The sequence below is a fragment of the Rhipicephalus sanguineus genome, chromosome 1 (assembly GCF_013339695.2).
Source record: "Rhipicephalus sanguineus isolate Rsan-2018 chromosome 1, BIME_Rsan_1.4, whole genome shotgun sequence".
NCBI classification, from domain to species: domain Eukaryota; kingdom Metazoa; phylum Arthropoda; class Arachnida; order Ixodida; family Ixodidae; genus Rhipicephalus; species Rhipicephalus sanguineus.
Genome location: NC_051176.1, coordinates 196,074,177 through 196,080,176, shown reverse-complemented (window position 1 = coordinate 196,080,176; position 6,000 = coordinate 196,074,177). Strand labels below are relative to the sequence as shown.

The following is a 6,000-nucleotide window of genomic DNA, read 5'->3' as shown; positions in this document are numbered from 1 at the left end:
ACCTTGGGATTACGCGCCCGATGGTCTTACCAACTGAGCTACAGCGGTCGTCGTCCCCTCGTCCACTTATCGGATATTTATGTTCATACGAACTGTGGGAGTGTTCGTCACGACGAAGTGTATCGAAGAGTGCTTAAGCGTTGTCGATATGAAACTGGATTGCACTTCACAGTTGAATCGAAGGTTGTACTTAAGTGGAGTGCACAGTGGAGGTTTTCTCTTGAATGACGGGCAATACGAATGTGGTACTGTTCCTTAGTATAGTTGTTTTAAGTGGATAACTATAGAGCTAACACGCGGGGTTGCCGTTGGGTACATCTGAAAAAGAGCCCGAACTCAAGCTAAAAGCAGCCAAAGTAGCCATGCCATTTAATTTTAGCGTCAGATATGTAGCCAAATAGACGAAAAGGGATATTATGAGTACAGTTTTTTGTTATTGAACAATAAGTAATCTGATTTTGAATAACGCAAATATAAAATAAAGAGCACAATATATTCCTTCTTGCTGGCCCTTCAACCCACAGGTAAGGTGCAAATAAATTGATAAATTTGTACAAGTTCAGTGCGTCTGCATGCACTTTGTCTATACAATGGATAGAGTTCTTCCCAAAGTAATTTTGGGTGAACAACTCGGAAGGAACAGTAAACGTTGAACCTGTTTATCCTTGAAGCTGTAGAACGAAATTTACACAGAGTTACTATAACGCCAGTCCAACTTGAAGTAGCAAAATTTGGTTTAAGACGAACAGTCCAGTATCATTTTATAGCAGATATGTTTTTGTCAATTTCACACGAGAACACGCGCTATGCTTCAGCATTAAAAACTGGTGCTCAGCGTCAGCATTGTGCCAGCCAAGTCATTGCTTACATGCGCGCAGCTTCTTCACACCATGCTTGCAATCGTGCTGCACGTTGGGTGCCTCGGTGCACACCAGCCCGCTGGCGGGGGGAGGATATGCACGCGCATCGGCCAACACAGCAGACACAATGGTTATTCTTTAGGCTTGCTTGCTATTTCATCTGCAAATAATAAGAAAAATGGCTAGTAAATGGACCAAAACAGAAGTTCAATGTAGCCAGAAAGTAGCCATGGCGCCAAGCTGAGAGCTTTAACGCCAGACAGTGGCGTAAAGTAGCCAATTTGGCGCAAAGTAGCCACCAACGGCAAACCTGCTAACACGTTTAGTGTTATTTACATTTTAGGCAAGTCGACTACTTTCGCGCTATTTCCTGATGTGTAGTTGTTTAACTTCTGCTAGAGACGAAGTATAGCGCACCTATATCGTGTGCGTTAAGGGAAGCGTACGGTCTGATTACCAGCATCATCTCTAAATGCTCCTCCAAAAAATTTGATTGTTTAAGCGTTTCAAGATCGCTTCACATTTTTTTTAAATTGTGGTAATTTACTACTACGGGGCAGCGTTTTTTCTAATTGTTATCTTTTGGGACGGGAAGAGCTTGCACGTAAGAGGAACTAACCAAACTTCATAAGTTGCGAATCCGAAATTTTACGGGCGAAAAGATTTCGAGCCACAAACATGGACAAGCAGCCCCCCTACCGCACCCGTGTTTGTTTGCCACAGCAGGATTGTTCCCAGGTATTTCACCAAGGCCTGAATTTCTTCGACGTCTGCCTTACTTTTTGTGCACATCTCTTCTATGCACTCCGCACACCGTTGACGTGCCGCATTTGACTTAACAGGTGATTCTGTATTTAAGATTGGGGACTTATACGCATCGATTTTACGCCTGGACTCCCCAGAAAATTAGATGGACAAGTTAGCTCGGGACAATTGTCTCGACTAACTGGGACGGCCACAAGAATGGCGCCGCGAACCGTGTTTATATATGAGCGGCCACTGGAAGCGTGGCGTGATGGAGAGAACGCTTGGTGGCGCAGCTGGTGGCTGTGGACGCGGCGCGTGGTTAGCGACCGGCGCTATTCGAGGGACGCGCGCCGCTCGCGACGCCGGAGCAGCATTGATTTCGCAATGCCGGCCGCAGCACACAGTTGACAAGCACCAAGTGCCAGGTCGCGATGGGCCCGACGAGCAGAGCCGCGCGCCATCGATCGGCGCAGAGGCTCCGGTCCGCGCATGCGATCTCGGAGCCCCTCCACGACGTCACTTCCGAATTCAGCAGGCACCTTTTTCTCGCGCACCCGGCTTTCTCTGGCCCACTGAGGCCTCAGTGAAACTTCCGGCTCGCCGCGAAGTCCTCGACGTCGTCAGCGACGGACCGGCCACTGGTCTCGCGTCGGGCCACCGTGCGGGGCGCGCAGCAACTCAGCCGCGGCGTGACACCGGCGGCCTGCTCGACCGAGGACGTCACCAAGTGCGGCTGGGAGTGACTGACGGCTCCTCGAAAGCAACAACGTGAGCTCATCCTCGTTCCTTCTTAGGTTTTTTTCTCTCTCGCGTTGAACTTGGTCGGTGGCGACGCCGTCGTGGCAGTGATGGCGGAGCGCACAAAAATGCCTGTTGCGGCAGTCGCCCGACGTCTAAGAGAGACAAAGAGAGATGCGTCTTCTTTCAACGGCTCGTTTTGATCGGCAGCCAGGTCGTGTCAGGCTTAGCAGGCAGACCCGATACTCGGGCCCCGCTGCGATGCGCCAGCAGCTGTTCTCGAAGGCAACGATGCCGGGCGAGGTCCTTTGTCGGCGGTCTGCCTGGGCAAGGCTGCCCGGCGTTCGCAGCCTTCTCCAAGCAGGCCCCGCGGAGCCAGCTCACGTCTACACTTAACATGACTCGCTTGTTTCACTCAAGTGCCGGCTGTACCCACACCGCGAATGTATCCGCGCGCAACAACGAACCTCAGCAATAGATTTAGTGTAGGACGGCTACGAGCCAACCACTCGTATAGTGCCGTCACATTCTGCTCACTGATTTCGTGAGTCGGGTTTCTTTTAGCAGTCTCCATGTGTGCGAATGGGCTAGTCACCATCTTTTGCTCGTTCCTTTCTTCTGTGCATTGTACGCTCCTGGTAAAGAAATTAGCACGCGTTTAGGGCCATCACTTGAATGCCAGAGCAGCCAAGAGTACACTTGAACCGATCGCCATTCTGTTTCACTCGATCTTCGTAGGATTTATGATGGACCTGTCGGTGACAAAAACGATGAAACTCGTGCTTTTCCTCTTAGCTATCTTAAAAACCAGGAAATGCTCCGGTAACTTTGATACAACTGAGAGCATGGTTTGTTTGTATGCACTGCTTTCTGTCACAAGGAGAGAACTCGCGAAATTATGAACGTTTGTGGTCACAGAGAAGTATAATTCGTATTCAAGCATATACCTTACCGGCTCGTCTTGCACCAGTTACTAGTCTTACTAACTTGTCATTACTTTGCAGAAACCCTGCTGGGTGAAAAGGGAAGGACGCTTATAGGGCTTGTTTCATCCACAGAAGCACGAATTGAAGCGACCGAACGCGTGTTCCCTTTGCCATCTGTGAACATCAAAATGTTCAAACTGCCGTTAATTGCTTCACATAACTTGTTTCAAAACAAAGTGCTTTGACACAAAAAGAAGGGGAAGGATTACTGCTGACGTCATTTCTTACTGGCTAATTCTTAAACAATTTGCATTTCTTTTACGAGTGGAAACTAGGCATAAGTATCGGTGCTTAGCCGTGCATATTTCAGAATGTTGACTACAACAGTTAAATCGCGCGTGACAAGTTGTTTAACTATCACATGTCATCTGTATTACACGTGACGTGTTGTTTAGCAGTCCCGTGTCTTTTGTATAATATTCGTGTCTCGCCTCTCCCCATCTCTTTAAATCATCACGCTGACTGCAAGACTGAACCATCCTGTGGAGCTTGGAAAAAAAAAAAGCTTTTTCGTTGTCTTAACGGAGAGTTTGCGCTAGTAACTGCAAGAATCGCCGTTACTGTGGCATTATATAGAAATATGTGTGCTATATACGTTCGAGTTTTTGAACGTTGTTTCTGATGGTTTCGGGGCGTTAAACCCCAGATATTGTTGTTACGTTGTTTCTGAATTAACTCACGACGATTACTATAACTGTGCTGCAGTGGCACTGAACGCAGAACAATTCTCCAAGACTTGCAACTCCGCGCATACGGCTTATAAGACAGCGCGCGAACACAGGAAAAAAGGGACAAATTAGAAAAAAAGAGCGCTGACTTCCAACTGATCTTGGTTTTGCAGAAGAGCGAAATATATAAATGTGCACAAAGCGACGTTTTCTGCAGAATAAGCATCAGTTGGAAGTCAGTACTCTTTTTTCTACTCTGTCTTTTTTTTTTTCCTGTGTTCGCACGCTGTGTTATACGCCGTCATGAACCAAAACCAACTCGCCCAAGCTTCCAATCTTGTACGCGCAGACTGGGGAAAAAAAAGAAAGTGACATTGGGTCGGCGTGAACTGCATTGTGTGAGGTCTTGCAAGTGTTTAGTAATGCTCACACGTATACATATACACGTACTCGTATACACATAGAAGAACGAAGGCTCGCATGTGCTCAACTTAGATATAATGGTGAAATAAATGAAATAAATGCGATGACTTCCATGACTCGCGGATCTTTGTCGTAGCTTGGGTTGTGAGAGTGGAAGGACGGAAGGAAGGAACAAGAGAGAAAGCAGGGATGGTAACCGTCTAGAAAAACTGGTATGCTATCCTACACTGGGGGAAAGAAATGTGGCAACGATAAAGTGGGGTGTTGAGCAATGCAAATGTCTTAATACTGCCCACTGCGACGCATCGTTTCTATTCCCTACTCTGGCAACAATTTTTTTTATATCTTTCAAAGGAAGACAAGCGTTGCAGGTGGCTTCCGTACACCATTCATCTTTAAAACATCCCGTCTTCAAGTACGACTACCTTCTTTCTTGTTCTCCAGACGGAACTCGTCATATAAATTGCATTAATTTCCCAATGATGCACCATCGGACGCTAAAGATTAAAGCGCAAGGCATTAGCAAAATATTTTAAAAAAACATGACGCATTCACGTAACGTGTAATTCTGTCAATGCATCGCGTATGTCTTCCAAACATGCGGAAACTGTTCCGGTTCATTTCCGGATCTATGCTTACAGGCTGTGAACAAAAACAAAAAAAAAGTTCCAAAAATGAACAGTTCAAAAAAACCAATAAAACGTTTCCATGCATTTGATCGTGACCCTACGACACAATGATTCTATCAGGTCGAGATTGGCGTAGTCACACGCCATTGCGATGGCAACTGCAGCGAAAATACGGAGTATGGGTGCTGTCTCTATGAAACCGTAGCTTGGCTGTTGCTGCCGCTAACGGCTTTTTTCCCGTACTTCGTTCACAGAAGAAGCGAACAGTGCGCTAAAATTATTTGCCGGTGTTTTACGTGCCAAAACCACGATATAAATATGAGGCACGCCGTATAGTGGTGGACTCTTGTTCGCCGCGATGGTACAGTGTTTACGGCGCTCATCTAATGTCGCGGGTTCAATCCCGGACGTGGCGGTCGCATTTCGATGGAAGCGCAATGTTAGTGGCCCGTCTGCTGTACGATGTCAGTGCGCGTGAAGGAACACGAGATGGTTGAAATTTCCGGAGCCCCCAACTGCGGCGTGCATCAGAATATTTTGAACCCACGATATTGTTATTATTATTAGTGGGGAACTCCGCATCAGTTTCGACCACCTGGGGTTGCTTAACGTGCACCTGAATGTAAGCACACGGGTGTGTTTTATATTTCGCCCCATCGAAATGTGGTTGCCGTGGCCGGGAATCGAACCCGTGCCCTCGAGCTTTAAAGCGAATAGTGCGTAGCTTGCTCAAATGTGCTGAACAACACGATCACTGGAATGCTTAGCCAGGGCTCGTATTCGAAGAGGAAAAAAAAAACCTCTGTACAATATAAAATAGTTTGCAACAGCAAGTTCTAGCCGGTGCGGATGCTGCGTATATATATCATTAACGAAGACGGACGAGCAGTGACAGAAAGCAGTTGTGAACGAAACGCATTCTGAATTTGGCCCCAGAAGTTTTTCGTTC

General features: G+C 47.0%; 1 protein-coding gene across 1 annotated transcript in view; it reads left to right on the top strand.

Annotated features, from left to right (window-relative positions):
• Positions 1–2,187: 2,187 nt before the first annotated feature.
• Positions 2,188–6,000, top strand: part of LOC119404996 (probable G-protein coupled receptor CG31760) — a 166,890-nt gene continuing 163,077 nt past the window's right edge. The window contains exon 1 of the mRNA XM_037671748.2: positions 2,188–2,375. The gene's annotated coding sequence lies outside the window, so the exon portion shown is untranslated. The remainder of the gene's footprint in view (positions 2,376–6,000) is intronic.